Source organism: Grus americana, chromosome 2 (genome assembly GCF_028858705.1).
Source record: "Grus americana isolate bGruAme1 chromosome 2, bGruAme1.mat, whole genome shotgun sequence".
NCBI lineage: Eukaryota > Metazoa > Chordata > Aves > Gruiformes > Gruidae > Grus > Grus americana.
In genome coordinates this window covers 50,887,791-50,906,141 of record NC_072853.1, presented here as the reverse complement: position 1 = coordinate 50,906,141, position 18,351 = coordinate 50,887,791, and the positions used below count along the sequence as shown (strand labels likewise).

The 18,351-nt window shown below is 41.5% G+C and overlaps 1 protein-coding gene across 12 annotated transcripts in view; it reads right to left on the bottom strand.

The window, feature by feature from the left end:
- The window catches only part of ZNF521 (zinc finger protein 521), a 234,830-nt gene that overhangs the window by 140,249 nt on the left and 76,230 nt on the right, over positions 1-18,351 (bottom strand). The window lies entirely within an intron of this gene.

The following is an 18,351-nucleotide window of genomic DNA, read 5'->3' as shown; positions in this document are numbered from 1 at the left end:
CTGAATTTCCTTAGCCCAGCAGAACCTGGACTGTGAGGTGATCACAGACAAAGCAACTTGTAAAAAAACTGGAAACAGGAAAAATGATAAATGATTATGGTAAAAGCTGAAAGATTTACGAGTACTAAGGAAAAGACAAAACAGAAATGCTAGCCAGATAATAAGCTGAACTAGTTATCCATGATATTACCTCATCATTAGACAAGGCAAGTTGCAACTATTTTTTTCAACAGATGTGCTGTACAGTTTTTGCACCTTTTGTTTTAAATGTAGATTACAATACTACAACGATCGTACTTAACATAAAACTTCTTTAAAAATATTAAAAGAATGCTTGAAAGACCACTCTGCATCAAATAATCCTTCTATTCCTTTCCAGGGGCGACGCTTGGGGTCTTTTTCCTTTTAAAAGTAAAATTGACTGCAGTAATAGTACAGAAAAAGATAGGACAAACCTCTTGAAAAATGTCTTTCTTAAGGTGTACTCCTTGCCAAGCAGTAAGTTTCTTAACCTCTTCAGCCTTCTCTCATACTACAGCAACGTAAAGGTTAGAGCTATATTATGTAAACAAATCCCAAGCCTGCTTTCTTTAAGGTAACAAGATTTTACTACATTATCAACCTCTTGCTTATCCACAGGAAACAGATGAGGATTCATTCCTTTCCTGCATCTAGAAACTGATGACAACGCCATCTCACTATCAATGCCAGATGGCAACCATCTAACTCTGAGAAAACAACCAAACACCATTGCTGGATGCCTGCCCACTGACACAATGCTTTTCAGGATAAGTTGGAAACTGCACGGGTTTTTATCCTCTCGTTTACGTCGTCAAGAGGAGGGTTTCACAAATTACACACACCTTTCGCACACACAAATATATATCTGCATTTGCCTACATATGAATCTGCACTAATGGTATATATTTAAATAACAAAACCAAATCTCAGCCCAAGTACCACGTCTTTGAACTGAAAACAAAGGTGTTTGGGTTTCTCAGATAAAAATTGGGGAAAAAAAAAATCCCAGCAAAAGTACTATGATCTGCTAAAATGCTTCCCAATGCACTGAAGCAAAGTTACTCATTGTCATACGTACTAAATAATGCCAGCCAGGTGAGTTTTTAAGTTGGTACATTAATGACTGCAATATTCACAGAGGGCTTTTAAATGTAAATCTGTGTACTGCCCTTTCAAATTGCTGGGTTTGACTCTAACACTGGAAATGATCAAAACAGTAGAAAAACTATTTACAGAAAATAATTTTGTCTACATTTAAAAATTTTGTTTTAAATTAATATTTTTCAGCCAGGTCTTTTAAGTGGAGAAACCTTTTGTCCTTTAAAAATCATATGTATTTCCAACATACAACCACTCCCGGCAGATAAACAGGAATTTATGTCAAGCAACCGGGTGAAGAAAAATAGTCTGTGACTGCTTAGGCAACATATTTTGTAACCAAATTTAGTATTAAAATGTATATCCTATGCAGAAATGATATATTATTGTATAAACGTTTAGAGGAATATATAGTAAGCGTTATAAATAGTGTACCATCACAGACACAGTAGTAAATCACTTTTTTTTTGTGGCCACTGCCTGCCTGGTTTCACCTATTATACAACTATTCCTGCTGGCTTGTGGATCTCGGCGGGCTGTCAGGCTGGCAGCAGGGTCGGGATCGAGCGCCGAGTGTGACCACAGCGTAAGCAATGGCAGCCCCTTTCCCCCAGCCAGTTCTCCTTGTTTGCTTGGGGGTCTCTCCTCGGCTTTTATACAAGGTAAGGAAGGCAGAGAGGGAATAGAAGAAAAACTACAGCACCGGTTCTTGCTTTCCAACTGGCAAATACAAATGTTTCTGTGTGTCACTTTGCTGTTGGGTTTTTTTAATCCAAGCCCATAATGATTTTGCAGAGTAATTCTCTTTGTGCAGAAAGGAGAAGAGCAAACCACTTACAAGTCCGACTTGCATCCTTTTAGCTTGAAATGAGAAAATCCCTCAATTTCTCAGAGCTACAGAAGAGCCAGCAAGGCAGGGGGAATTCCGCACAGCGCACGGCGGAGGACAACAGGATTTTCCTGAGTACGAGCCTAACAATGCGGCCGGCCAACATGCTTCCCCCGGTGTGGAAGGGGCACCGGCAGCCGGCCACCGGGTCCGGAAGAAGGGCCCCATGGCTGCGCTCACACCAAGGGTTCCTGAAGCCCGGCACGCCGGCCGTCAGCGACCCGCAGAAGGTCTTTCGAAACCTTCCTTCTGTGACAAGGGAAATGTTTCTCTGCAGGGACTTTTGCTGTGCAGACTCCAACCCGAACACTGTGTGAGCGTTGCGTGCAATGGACTAACGCGGCTGGTGAGCTTCGGGGCTGTCTAGGAATGGATCTGGGGACAGCGATCAAGAAGGAAACCTGGACAATGAGTAACTACTGCTACAGTGGGATGTGAATGATGGCACTGCCGGCTCCACTGTCCCCCCCCGCTTCGCCGCTATGCCACGCCATAAAATTAACACGCAACCATTAAGAGCATCTCCTTCAAAATGGCAGTGATCTGCAGCTTGCTACCGCGCGCCGAGGCTACTCTGCATACAGCCGTATGTATATAAATCTGCAGACACCTACCCACCAAGCTATGTCAACATTACAAATACTGATTTTTGATGTCATAACAAGCTGTTTTAAAATACTCTGGGCCAACTTCAGATGCACACATACAAGTCCCCAGGAGTGGTATACATCTATCTGAGGGCAGAATAGGGCTCCAGGTATTCAACAGAGTGTTTATAGAGTTTTAAAATATATTTTCTGTATCGACTTTTTTTTTTTTCCTTCAGCACTCACTAAGTGCTACTTAGTGTAAATGCCTTTTTTGTGTTATGGCAAGTATTCTGAGTTTCAATGCGATGCACTTAACATGTCCATGTAAATTTTTAATTTTTGGAACCAGTCACTTCACACTCGCTGACTCTAAGAAAGCTCTAGCACTCACAACCAAAAGGCTTTGCTGGAAATCGGCTACAAGGCCTAAAAGTCTATTTAAAGATGCAAATGTGTGTGAATAGTTAGTGCAGATGTTTTTCTACAGCAACTGTACTTGCTGAGTTTCACCATTTCCATAAAGCACATTAAAACAAGTGTGTGAACACTCCGAGATGAAAGTACCAAGCACTCCTGAGACTTCCAGTGGAAAGTAGAGCTGCCTGACTTTTCTCCAAGCAGACAGGAATGCCCGTGATTCAGCAGCCTGAGTAAATAAAAGAGGTCCTTATTTCCTAATTTTGCTGGCTGGCCACACTGCAGCAGTCTCTGTGCTGCTGCCAAAGGGGATGCAAAACTGGAACTACACCCAGCAGCTGAAGGACTGTCTTTGTTAGCCAGCCAGGCCTTCCTGACCATCTTCTGGCAACAAAACCACCGTATCCTGCGAGGAAGACCTCCATCTCAGGCTTGATAGTTCTCTAGTCTGTCTAATAGGACGAAACAACAGATTTTGCCTGGTCTGTGTTGGAGGAGGACAGCTGGAAACTCAGTTAGTAGCAGAGTAACACCTGTTCAGTCATATTTATGGGGGAAAGTGCTCACTAACAGAAAAGTGAAGTAATACCAGAAGGAGTTATCCCACGAAAGGGGAGGGAGGGAGGAAGGGGGAAGCATCAGAGCACAAAAGCACCTCTGTGGAGTTAGCAGCCAGCCACTCATGTGCCAACCTCAGTAGTCGTGAGGTCTTAAAAGTGATCTTATCCCTAGTGCTGCTGACTGAATTAACAGTACTGCTTCAGAAAAACGTTACTTAGTCACCAGGAAGGTTTATGACATACGCATGCTTTGGCTGGAATATGCTTCAGGGCACTTGCTTTATCATGCCTTATTTTTCTGTATGATTTAAACGTGGTTTTGCTGCCACTAGACAAATGGCCACATTCCTAAAGCGAGTGTCAGCAAACCTTTACGTGCCGTAATACATAAGGTTCCTCTGATAGAACAGAGTTTACAAATATGAGCAAATTAATATTTTCAATATCCTGTAAGCAGCAGTTTTCTATTTTCCCCATTTTGCTGCTCAAGTAACTGGGGCACAGACAAGCTGGAGCGGTTTGCCTCAGGTTACAAATGTAATCTGTGCAAAGGAGGAAACAGAACCCGCATCTCCCAGGTCTGAGCCATCCCCGCAAGAAAAATCCGCTCTCCCCCTGAAACACAGAGCTGGCAAAATGCTTAAGCTGCTGGACCCAACCAGAGAGAAAGCCCAGCAGTTTAGGTGGACAGACACCCCCCGGCTCCCGGTCCTGCTGACATGTTCTCGCTGCTTTGCCCCCTTAACGGTGACGGCAGACTGGTCACACAACCATCCCTCAGGATCCCATCCGAAGCACTAAATAGCAAGGTTTGACAGGTACAAAATTTGTAACAACAGGTTACACAGGATGGGAATAGATACTAAAAATGACAAACCAAGTGTACCAGGCAGCAGCACGTAAACGCATCTACTACATATTGCCACAGGCATATGGGTTATGAATGCACATGTATGCACTGAATCATTGGGTAGTCATTATTTGTCGTCCCACCACCAGCCAGAGACCTGTTCATATACCACTGCGTGCACGTGTATGTGCTCATACACACACACTGAAAGGGATGGACAACACATACAAGCATACAGCTTTGCTAATTTACCAGATGACAAGGTAGAATTTGAATTGTAAGAAAGGAAGGACTAAAGAGCAGGTAGGTAGGTCAGTTAACTGGATGTATGATAGAGCTCCAGTTTTAAATCCTTGCATTTTTGTGCAGGTAATTGAGTGGAGTGGTTATTATATATCATATAGTTTACTTGTAATGGCCGTTTCAGGTTTTAGTGTTGGACACATTTTATATTATTACCACCACTAATTGTCTGCAGGGCTACCTTGAAAATGAGATAAGGAATCTTAGGGGAATATGCAGGTGTGAATAAATAGCAAACGAAGAGGTTAGATATTGCTGAAATAAAACAATATTGTGCTGTGTGCTAAATAGATCTAAATAACTAGAAGATCAAAAGATAGTATTTAAGCATTAACATGACTTCAGTGATGGCCTGACATGTGTGTCACTGAAACAAACTACGGGTTTGAAGTTTTTAACAGAATTAGAAGGTAGTGCTAGCCTGTAAGCTAGTTGCTTTAAATAAAATATACATTATTACATAATATTCTCCATTTACTTTCAATAGAAATGTACACAGTTTTGGAAAAGCTGCAACTTTAATATAACAGTCACATTTTTTTTTCACATCAGTGACCCCACATGAAACTCACTCATTTGTCTCATAACTTATTAAATGGCTTGAAAACTAATACTCTGTAATGGGCATTCAAAAGAGAAATGTGAACTTTAAAAATTATTTATAATTTACAGATGTTTTTAAAATCTATCAATATTTCAAAACTGCTTTGGGAGCACCAATTAAATGCATTAACAGTTAGATTACTGGGGGAGAAACATGCAGGGGTTCCTGACCAACAGAACTGAGACAGCTGGTAGGGAGGTTTCCCCATTTTAGATTTCATAACCAGAAGAAAGGCAGCTCCTAGAAACAACAAGTAAGGCATTTCAGTACCTCGCAGGAAAAACCTGCTTGCTTTTATAAAATGCCTTTAATGCCAACATAAGTAGTTAACATTCCTGTATTGCTCTCCTAAGGTAACCTAAGCCTCCAGTTCCATTATGTCTTCTTCAGAAGACATATTACTATTACATATGTAGAGAGGAGCATAAATGTTTTCCTTGATTGTTGCTTAAAGTTCATTTGAACAGACGGTGCCCAATGAATTCCATCTTCTACAGCCAAATTAAAGAAAATGTAAGCAGTTCACATGCTGCTCCACCTTTCAAATCATACACAAAACCCAATTTGCAACAAGAAGAAAACAGAGCCACTTGTTTGAGGAAGCCGGTATTTTGTGCCTCTCTAGGCAAAGAGAAAGAGTAAGTAATTTTCCACAGTGCTGTACATATAACTAATGACAGTCACCATCCTCAAAGCTTATTATACTGCTTTACATAATTGGGAATCGCATGTCACACAATTAATTTACAGGGGTTGTTTAGTTGTGACTATACAAGCACTAAGCGATTCAAATTAGCTCATTTGTCCACTGCTTAAATGTGACAAACACATTTACACTGTATTTCTTCCGCTGTTCAGTTGCTGTTTCTCTTAGTAGTTGTTTTTGTTTGTTTGTACAGTATGAGTCAGAGACCACCAGGCTTGTTCCATCTGAAGCTGGGGTCAGAAAAAAATCACCCTGAGAATAATTACATTTAGAATCAAGATAATGGGAGAGCAAAAAACCCATTCAGATACTCCAGCAAAGTTGCACATAATAATGATCGCCTAAGAAAGTGTGTATTAACAACCTCATGTACTAAAAGTAGTGATTCAGTCAATCAGGTCTTTGCTAGAAAATAATCATTATAATTTGTTGTGCTGATAACAGTATTTGTACTGCTTATTAAGAACAGCAAATGACATGGGGATAACAGTTCAGGTTCCTCACTGGACTCCAATAGTTTCCTCTGCATTCTGCTTTCACTGGGTCGTGCTCTCCCCAGGCAACACCATGAATAGGACCAGAAACCCTCTCCCTCCAATCTTCCCCCACACTGCAGCTCCTTTTCAAAGCTGCTGAAGTGTACAGAAGCCTCAGAGACAGCAGCCCCTACCACACAGTCCCAGTCACCAAAGTAACTTTCCAGTGGCATACAGGTATTAAAACGACTTGACTGCTTCTTTTCTTTCCCTGGTCACAATATAAGGAGCGTGTCTCAAGTCAGAGAAGCGTCGTTCTTTCTCTTTCTTTCCCCAAACCAAATGGCCCAGAGGCTCGGACCCTGAGAGCTGAAGGAGACCCTGCTTCACAGCTGCCTTCCAAGTCCCCATTCCCACACAGCCCCAGGACCCCGCGGGGAGAAGAAGGGCAGCCTGTCAAAACCTCCCCAGCTGGAGGCTCAGACAAAAGATGGAGACCCTGAGCAGGATTTGCAGGCAGAAACCCGTGAGATGCCAATCACCACCGTGGGTCCTTATTTGAATATCACCCTTCTTTCAGTTAATCCAGAGTTTAATCATGAAGGTCTGCAGGGATTGCTGCGGGTGTACCTCACACTCGGCCACCTTCCCCCCCCTTTTTTTTTTTTTATCCTGTGTGCCTGTCCCTTCCACCTGTGCCTACATTTCAACCACCCCAATTCATTGCTTCATTGCCTCTAGACCAGAACAGCAACAGCAAGACACACTTTGGAGGGGGCTAAACTAGGACAAAGAAAAGAAGGCAGGCAATGTGCGGACAGCAAAAAGAAAGGAATATAAGATGAGGAGAAAGATGGCAGTAAATAATTACATATGAAAGAAACTCAGGCAAAGATGCCGCAAAATCTTTAGGATATGGAAAGTAAAAGGAAATGAAGATCAAGTGAAAGCAATGCAGGCAGTTAACGCTTTCAAAAACATATCAGTGTTATTTTACAGTGTGCTAGAATTAAATACAGTAAATAAACACAGAACTGCTTATTTCTTAGAATGACAGAGATGTGGTGGCGGTCTTATTTACACAGGTGAAAACTCCTGGACCTAGATCTGCAAAGGGACTTAGGTGTCTCCAGGAGCCTAAGAAGCAAAGAAAGCAGGATTCATGGGGCCCTGGGGGGGACCAGGAAAAGGTCTGCAACCTCGCAGCTTGGGCACTCAGCTGGGAGAGGGGAGTACTGGGCTCTTTATACATTAAAGAGGCACTGGATAAAAACAAAAATAAACCTAAGCACAAGCTCCAGACTACAAGAACCCCTGGACCAAATGAGTGTCCTTCTCAGTAGGTTAACAGTTCCTTCTCAAATGCGCTCCTACTAGCCCTATGAATAGGGTACTCTTTGCTCCAGCAAGCCCAGCTTCCACGGGAAGAGACCTCTGCACAACCAAAGACCCTCTGCTCAGAGGCAGGAAACATGGCTTTGAATCCTCTCAAGATGGCTGAGGGAACCGAATCAAGGCCTCGTGCCATTTAATACTCTACCTACCTGGCTCCCATATAGGGAAGACAGGAACACAGCACTTTCTGCTGAAAGCGCTCACCATGTCCTGGGCTTCATACAATGCTCTCTCTGCAGAAAGCTGATGAAAGGTGATGGGCACCCAGATGCTCATACTAGTGTGGTTTGCATAGACTGCCAAACCATAGATACCTGAGAAACTTTTCATGAAAAAAAGAGGTGCCTACCAAATTGGGGTGAACCCAGAGAGGTAGGTTTTGGACAACCATTTCTTCTATTTAGCTTCTTACAGTCCACCTACATCCCATTTTAGGCTCCCTTTTTTACGTTTGGCTGTTAGTGCAGATGTGCTGCACAGCTGTTAACAGTGATGTCCCCGAGCAAAGGTAACCTTGATTTTAAAACTAAGTCAGTGCTCAGAAAGGCAGACAAATGCTTACACCCACACTAGTGCAGCACGGTCACGCTGGGGGCACCACACCTCAGGACCCTTTTCACTGTAGTCAAAATGCCGCACAAGACAATATAGCCCTTTCTTTCCCACCCTCATTTCCCCAGGTTACCTGAATGGGAACACGTGAATATTTATGCCATGGGACAGGCACAGGTCGGTAGGCGCGTGTGGCTTCCACTAACTTACAGGCGGCCTAGCCTGTAAGCAGGACCTAATGAATTTCCCAGTTCAGAATGGTCAGAACACCAAATCCTACCATGAAGCTGTCACATGTAAACTGTCACACCCGCTGTCTTCCTATCTTGCAGAACATCAGTCCCTCTATGTGGAATTTTGCAAGGTAGGAGTTGCATGCTTCATTCGGTTCTTTCATGTTAATACAGGTTTATTTGTGTGATTTAATTATAAAAAAGATGGGGAAAGTCTTTGCAAAAGGCAGCGTTTTCCTTCTTTCCTCTATAATTTCCACTCACCAAAGCCTTCTGAAACTCATGATTAACTGTCTGAAATAGAGGCCTCTCCAGAAATAAAGAGATCTCTGCTTTGTTAAAGCCTATATCTAAAACAACCCTTTGTAGCTTCCTCAGTGTAGAATGGAAGCCCGGTGTGAAATGCAGTAAATTAAGCCTTCTGCTGTCAGGGATGGAAATAAGAGTAGAGCAGAAGAGCGGCTGGATTTGAAATGATTTTTTTTTTTTTATTGGCTTCATTTACATCCTGTCTAAGGTCTTCTGAGCAGCTCAAGGTGTCTTATCTCTGGCTACCAGGGGGTATTTTGCAGTCAAAGCAGTTAACGTACTTTCTCTCTCTCTCTCTCTTTTTGAAGGCCATCTTATCTTATCAGACAGATCTCTTCAGGCTGAGGAGAACCCATACTTATCAGTAGCTGTACACTGTATTGACAGCTCAGTGCTGCTAGGGACAAATGAAAGCTTAGGGTAGAGAAAGATCAGTTAACCTGTTCCACTCTCAGTTTAGACTAATCTTTGGTTTGTCTAACTTCAGGAAACACTGTACGTCTTTTCTCTGTTTACTTGGACAACAGAGACAGACAATCACATCATCAGTTGCTGAACGTGGTGCACAGGTAAGGCCACTGTAATACTCCCCAAGGCGGTCTGCCTGGTGACTGGTAACTGTGAGCAGTGCTCCGCTCACCTCCGGCAACTCCTTCTCCAGGTGACCTCGGGGGTGGCGGGCTGCTCTGGGAGCACCTTGGAGTTGCTGGGATCGCACAGCAACGCAACAACCAAGGGCTGCACAGGCTCCCGATTTGTAAACCGGCCTTCCCCCAGAGCAAGGGGAAGCGCGCGTGCCGAGGGCCGGAAAAGAAAAGTAATCCCACATCTGGTCTAAATGGGAGCAATGAGACTGAAGGTGAGCCTAAAGAGCATCCCGCAAGCCTGTTCTTGGATCAGGAGGTAAGGTGAAGAAGCAGTTTATTTAGGCCTGTCTTCCATATCCTACCAGTGTAAACTTTACAGCACGACACGATTAGTAACTAAGAGCAGGCAGCCCTGCTAACTGGCATCTCCGGGAAATGCACAAGCCAGCTTTCTCGCTTAGCACGAAAAAAGATGCAAATGGCAAGATTCCTCTTGTCCTTTGCCCCACGTCACGAGCAGTGAACCAGGTCTAAAAAGTTACAGCTGCCGCTACTGAAAAATTATTCACCATAATTTCAGGTGAAAAAAATATGAAATTGAACATTAAGCCTTGTGCTGGTCCTGCTTTCTACTTTTTTAATGTTTATTTTCCCCCTCCCTTTTGTGTCCAAACACTTCATGAGCACTTTTTATATTTGTGATAACCCTAGACTTTCCCTGCAGAGAAGGTTCGCTATTAATTGTCCATTATCTTGGTGTGTCAGCACAAAGGAGAGGGGAAGAAATTCTCATCCAAATGGTTTCACCTCCCTCTCTTGAGAGTGATGCCCTTGTCAGGGCATTAAAGACATGAAAACCTGCCACTTATCAGAATTGTGTTTGAATCGAACTACTGTCCTTGAAAACAGTAGACACCAGATACCATCAAAATAAGCCACATTGGCAGATCCTGTTCCACTGTGACTCGGGCAACCTTTATAAAGCTTATATACACACTTGTGATTGCATATGATCAGTGGCTTAAAATAAAAAAGGCATGTTCTTTTCCATTTTATAAAACAATAAGCATATTATAAATAGCAATTGCCAGAATGAAGAAAAGTTGGCCAGCATCTATGTTAAGTCTCTAGATACCACATTAAAATGTGGGATAGTAGTGTGTGCAGATTTTCTGAAAAGAGATGGTAGTAGAAGAAAGAAGATACATATGACATTTTTTATGAAACTGTTTGGAAGATTTCAACAGTTTAAATAAGCCTGAGGACACACTTGAATGTAAACTCATTGCTGAACCAAATCATAAAATTTTTTAATTACTTCACACCACTAATTCTTAACAAAACATAATTCAAGCCTATTAAAATGCTGAATTTGCTTGCTACAATGAAACAATATTTCAAAGAGGTCTTTAGTAATTCTATTAACCTGTTCAGAACCAAAAAAAAAAAAAAAAAGAGCTTAAGTTACATCCACAGCCGCAGAGCTCTATCTGTCTTTTTTGGACAATCAATGACTCTCCTCGCTTTTCACAATTTGAAGTCACAAAGAGGAGGGGAAAAAAAAAGAAAAAGAAGTTACGCTTTGCTTTTAACAAGTAAACAAGTGTACAAATTAATTGAGAGAGCTGTAATTTTGAAAATTTTCTATGTTTAATGTGCACTGCAGTTAAACTACTTTTTCTGTACAAATTAATTTACTGCATCAGTGATCGATGTTTATGTTTAGGCAATTTTATTTCTCAGTATGGTAAAATTAGACCTAATAGTTGCAACCTGTTATGTCCAATCTGTCACTGAAATTCAAATTGCCTTTTTCCTATTATTCAAGGAGCAATTTGGAGGAATTAAAGCCATCTAAAACCAGAAGACAAACAATTCTCAGTAAGGACTCAATAGCCTGTGTCATCAACCTGCTCTAGAAAGCGGTGGTCCTTCCTTGGCAGAACCACTGCTATCTTCGCTCAGGTTCTGGACGTTTCCAGCCTGGAGAGCCACAAAAGGCACAAGGGTCTGAAGACAGCAGAGCACTGTGCCACTCCTTGAAGGGGATGTAAAGATGCTATATGTTTTGAGAGACTGGAAGTATCATTAACAGCTAACAGAAAGACCCTTCTCTGTATTCTATAATTGTTGACGTTCACAAGTTTTCAATTAGCCGTCCATGTATCTACAAAAAATAGACTTTGTTCTTCATCTGGGATAAGTTAGTTATTGTCGTCTTGTTCTTGTCAGTGAAGCACTCACTGTCACCGACAATTATTATTTATTACTTCCAGTACTAAAATGCCCTGGTCGAACTTTGTTTACTACCCTTTCTTTGCCTTATTTTTCCTCACTTCAGTGGGATGGCTGTGCTATACACAGCAGGTTATTTCTTCGAATCACCTGAGGCTTCTTGAAGCCTCAAAGATCCTTGCCTCATCTTCCAATGTACCTTACATGTTTTGATCGTATTTACGTTTCTGTATGGTCTTTCACTTTTAAAAGCCTAAAAATAATCCTCCTCACAATTAAGAAACAAATACTCCCTCTCTTTCCTCCCCCCACTTCTACCTCTATCTTTAGGTTTATTTTTCTGTGTGTGTGTGTGTGTGGGAAGGAGAGATTCATTTTTCTCATGCACAGAGAACAAACACTTTGCTTTCCAAATACCAGCCTGCATGCAAGTTTTTGGTCTATGTTGGAGATGGATGAAATAATAGAAACTGTGAGGTGAGAGATAATGTTGGTTTTGAAGAGATTTTGCATCATTTCCAGTCATTTTGTTTTACACTTTATCTTTTATCACTTTCAAATTTCCAAGTAGGCTCATTTCTTTGCAAGATTGCTCAGTTCATCAAGCTGATTAATAATTTTGCTACTAGGTTGTACTGATTAATGTGGATTAGTCAAGTGATTAATAATTTTACCGTTTTGCAGGACCAAGCTGCCCTAAACGTCTTGGATTTCGACAGTATTTTACAACTGGAACATCCTTAGATGGATGATATGTAACTTCCTGGACTCCCAGTGCTCAGCAAAGTGGCATGACCTTACCCCCAGGTTCACTCCTCTGTTTTAGTGCCCATAAACCATTTTCAGATGACAATATTTGAACTAAGACCCTTGCTTTTTGTACAGCACTTGGCTGCTACTTCCTCTTCCTCCTAGTTGTTTGTTTCATTCCCCTGGTTGATGTTATCTCGATGTGAGGTAAAGCACGTCTTTTTGCTGATTCCTATGCAGTTTCTAGAACAAAGACCTGAACTTCGGTTGATCCCTTGGCAGCCAGCGTAACACAAATAGCAACATCATCTACACGGGTTTGTGTATGTATGTGACAGTTAAACTGTTTGCTGCGGGATGGAAAATAGACACTTTATTTCTAGTATTTGATGGTAGAAGCACAGACCATTGTATTCCACGATTACATTTACACGCTTCCTCCAGAAGTGGCCAATGAACCAAATCACTATTTATCATCTATTGTACAAGATTTCCTGACTCTGCTTGTGTTTAGACTTCTGTTTTGCTGATACTGGACTTCACAGTATCGTCAGTCTCCAGAGGAGCATATAAAAGCACGATCTATTTCTAAGACTGAATAGCAGGCTCTGTGTTAGGTCATGCATTGGCCGGTAGGCTGCACTTTCTTGCTAATTACAGTGGAAGTTTTCTCTTAAAGAAAACATGGCATTGCAAACGGCATGGAATCAGCTTTCTTTCTAATTGGTGCTTGCTTTCTAATTCTCTCAGTACTAAGTTTCCCCATAAACACACTCTTCTATATTTGGATACTGGATTTAACCCTCTTTGAGAAAATAAGACTCAACACAATTATATATTTATTTGATCTTTTCTAAAGCACCAATTGCAAGCCAAGCAGCATAAAGAGCCAAATGCAAAACAGTAAAAGTAGAAAGCAAAATCTAATAGCATGTTACAATATGCTATACACACAGAATTCAAAAGGGACCTGCCAGCCCCAAAAGATTCAATTCCCGACTAGTTAGAGGAAAGAGAAAAACAAAAGGGTAGCAGATGCAAAAACAAAGGTAGGGAGCCCATAAAACAGTCATGGATAGGCCAACTGAAATAAACAGGGCTTGCAGCTTGCCTTAAAGGCAGCCAGCAAGGGGCTCTGGCAGGGAGTTCTACAACCGAGGACAAGAAAGACTTGCCTTCGGCCCGCGCCTGACTCAGCCCAGGGAGAGAAAGCCGACTATGTCCAACTGCGAGCAACTGCCAGGCAGGGACGTGGAGTGCAAGGCTGCTGCCCAAGAACTGGGGGATTAAAATTTGAACAGCTACACGGACGGGGCTATATTTTTTAATATATCAGTTTTCCACCCCAAAGAGGCTCCAGATCAATTTAAAGGGAAACAATTAGGAGCACATTACAGTAGTCTAGCCCAGATGACTGCAGTATGATCTCCGTCCAAGATAAATATGCAAACTGTTCAAATAAGCTGGAAATTCATCACGGGGATGTAGAACCAGGGCCCTTCTTGCTGGGGAAGGAACATTAAAATGTTGGTCAATAATACTCCCGACTTGTATCCTGTCCTAGCCTGAAAATGTGTCTCTCCACATCCCAGAACGTTTCCTGCTTCTTTATTTCATGCCTTCTTCATGTTTCCCCCCCATTTTCCTCAGTCTTGCAGCAGGTGTTGCGCTACAACTAGTTTCACTCCTCTGAAACATGTCTGCTGGAGACGTACATTACCGGCCTGCAAATATACTGCAGATCTCCTGTAAGCAAGCACAGTTCATAGCAGACCAAATGAAAATATCATATATTGTAATGTCTCCAGTCAGTTAATGGAACTGCAGCCTCTAACTCCCCTGATATCTCATATCCCACATAAAGACAGGGAAAAAAGGAGATATAATGGAAGACTCCCTTGTGGAAAAAAGCAAATACTGATCTTGAAATAAGGTATTACCCATTTGGTCCAACCATGTAATTGATGCCAATTTTGGGTCACCTCCTTGGGCCAGGCTCCAGAGTCATGGGACAGGAGCCCTCACCTCCAACACGACACAGTGGCAGCTTGAGGAGCAAAGAGCTGGGGAGCAAAGGGTGCACCAGGAGCATCCTGACCATCAGGAGGAGCCAGTAACAGCTGTTCCTGCCGAGCTACAGTCCCAACACAGGGTCACTTCAAAAAATTGGTAATCCAGGCAGAATCATGCTGTGGACTGGATCTGGCTTGCAGGACATTTTTTGGACCACTCTGTATCAACTCCAAAGCAAAAGCTCTTCTCTGGCTTTTACTGTGGCAGAAAAAAAAAAGCCTATTTTGTGGCTTTTTATCTCATGGGCATAAACCCAATCAAAACAATATGAAATGCAATCAAGACAATTAGTTTTTTTATTCCTTCTGATCCTAACATGGCTGCAAAGGAGACCGATAACCTTCCGGTCTGATCTTCATCTTCCTGGCAAAAAGGAATATGAACAACATCAGAGCAAACAATTGGTGACTTTGTACCAATGTGCAGGCAGCCTGTACTAACCAGGCAGCCTGTAACAGGAAACATTTCCAGGAATTTTACATGTGTTTTTATTACGGCAGGATCTGTTTTCTCGGTTTTATTCAGTCGTGAGCTTGGATTTTAGAATGCAGTGGTACAATGTAGTGTCTGCTACTTAGAGAGTAGGATGGCTGAAGAAATGCTGTACTCTCCCTGAATTTTCTGCATAAATGCTTGGCTTTTGTCCCTTGGCTCTGATGTCTGCTACTTTAGCCCAGGCTTACCATTCCCACATTGGACCACTTTATTTCCACAAAAAACTTCCAGATCTCTGTCACTATTTGATACAAAATTATTGCCTCTGAAATACTTTAATTTGCTGACCCTCTTCACAAGCTAAAAATTGTGTTCCCATGAAGAGGCGGTTTGCATCACCTCAGATTATCTTATGTGAGGTAAAAAGAATCCGTGACCCTGATGACTTAGCTTTATCACGAGCTCCTACTCGTACTCTGTGAAGAATTTAACCCTAAGCGATCATTTTCGTAAGCTCAACTATGTTCCTCACTTTTCCCATGTATTTAACTGCAAAAAAGCTAATATTCTGCGTGTGGCAGGCATGATGTACTGGTGATGTACTGAACACACCGAGGAAACTTCTAGCAAGTCATTTAAGTCAATGAAATATTAGCAGGCACATCCAACAGATACAGAGGAGGGCTAGCAGAAAAAGAATTGGCCAACCTTTTGAACACTAGGCTGTTTCATTTGACTTATGTTACCAAAATACTGTAATATACTAAAATCTACAGTCTCAGAATAAAATCCTGGCCCCGCTGAAGCCAATGGAATTTTGCTATTAACTTTAATGGGACCAGTATTTTAGCTTTGGTCTGGATCTGGTTAGATGTAGGGTTTAAGAAAATCAAACTTATTGCCTGGGAGTCCAGTGGTAATATTCAAAACGAATGAGCTATATTACTTGGGTTCATGAGGAAAATACAAGACGAAAATTATGGTAACTTTTCAAGGTTTATTAACTCAAGTCCCACAGCCTCGAGGGGCTATCTCCATCTGCCCTATTTATATGCTACCATGACAGTTCCTGCTCTTCAATAAGTTATGTTAAAAAAGTCTTTGTATCATAGGAATTTTTTTAACCTCCCACAGATAAGTATTTTCAGCAAAAGCACACTGTGATTTTATTTTATACTAATTAACTATGAAATGTTTTTTTAACCAAATATTAATACCTAACCACTAACTTGCATACAAAAAATGCATTTTGAAGTGACTATTTGGAAAGCTAACGTATATATGAAAAATATTGTGTATGTGTATTTTATATAAAGATAAATAAAGGCACATGCAAAAAGAAAGCTTTCCCTTCTTCCACAAATTTCCTCAAAGACCCTGAGATGTAAATTACATCTTTAACTAATTCCAGATAACAAATAAACAAACCCGTACTCCTCAAGTCACTCTTCCAGAAAAGCCTGCAAGGTTAACTGAGCCAGAGCTTGCAGATGTGTTCCGAAAGTGAAAACTCCTCGCAGGGACTGCACTGCTCCCGGCTCCATCCCCGTTAGCTGGCTGGAAGCATCTCGCAGGGTACAACTGTAGCACTAGTGCATTGAAGGAGGTGGTCTCTCAGCTGGCCCAGCAGTATGGTAACGGAAATATAGCTGCTAAACCAACATTTTTGATGACACTAATGGGCAAACTGTGTCTCTCCCACAATTCAGCTAAAATAGGCTCTGCAGTGGCTCACTATACAGTCGGATGTCTCAGCGGGTTCAGGTGTAGTTAGAGCAACATCTTAAACTGGACTTAATGGCCCCGTCACAGGTCCAAGAAGTACTTGCAGATGGTCCGTAAAGAGCCGCTAGATCATATGGCATGGCTCCCCACTTCCAGATGTGACTGCCTTGAAGGCTAACCAACATGCATTGTTTTGCTAATCCTACATTTCCTTATTAAGAGTTGCCACAAGTATTTATGGAGTCATGAAAGGGAGATAGATGTCTTGCAAAATGATCAGAATGATTCCTGTGTGCTCTCTGCTTTATGAACTTAATGAAGTTCTGCTTTATAGCTGACTGGAAAACTTTCAGATGTGTCTCTATAGTTCCTCTCATCTTTTTACCATCGCCCTACAATTTGACTAAACTTACAGTGCCAAGAAGATCAAATGACTTTGGTCAAGTTTTCACCACTAAATATTGAAAATTTCCTGTACTCCCAATCACTTTGGCAAGAATTAACCTGCCCTTTTCTACTGAAAGAAGTGCTGATCTACTGTTTGAGTCATATTATCAACATTTTTTCTGGAGTGAGACATTCAATTGTTCAGAATTTGTCCTTTTATGGATTATTAACAATGGATGTGACTTCCTGAAATTAATCCACTAATGCTTTGTTTGCTAGCCCTCCCAATCAATTTCTAACTGGGAACCAATTTGTCTGAAACTCTGCTGACAACAGCTCTATTTTCTCCACCAAATTATGTACTTGCATAGTTAAGTGCTCCATTTAAAAAAACCAAAACCCCAAAACCTTCCTGGCTTTCAGTAAGGCGCTCAGTCATCACACTCACTTGATGTGTTATGCAGCAGTTTCATTTTTAAGGCTTTACAAAGTTTTTGCCCGATTTACTTGTTGGATGTTTTAAGCCTTCTTAAATTTAAGACGCAAGATTATTCCTATGAAAGATGTGTCTCTGACAGGCATTCTACTCCTGTACTGAAGATTTTGCTCTTGCATTTCGGAGAGATATGGTCTAATTCTTGATGTTACCTTACATCAGACTTATATCAGCGTAAATTCATCGACTTCAAATGCATTACTTTTGTCAGGCATCAGTGTGAGACCTGTGAGATCAGATTAAGCACACAAAGACAGCTTTTCATTTTATAGAGCTGTCTGAAAAGCTACCAGTTCTTAAAGATATGTGGTTCTTGTAAAAATGGCTGCTGAACCCTTCAGATTGAAAGTTTATCAATATGCATATTTTTAACCACTATAATAATAATTATTATCAACATCAGTGGCAACAAGGACTAGACAATGACTTTGTATAGGTTTGGCTCTTCTCTCCCAATTTCCATTTACAACTGCCAAACTGCCCGCTCTGTTTCTTATGTAAAATTGCAGATGTCTTCTTATTAATCAAGAGCCTAATACACTCCAGATGAATAAACAACTTCAGCACTGCAGCACGTACCTCACTTCTTAAACTCAGGATTTATTGGAGCGGCCTGTTCCAAGATCTCTTAACTTAAAAAAGATGGTTTATTGTTCCTCA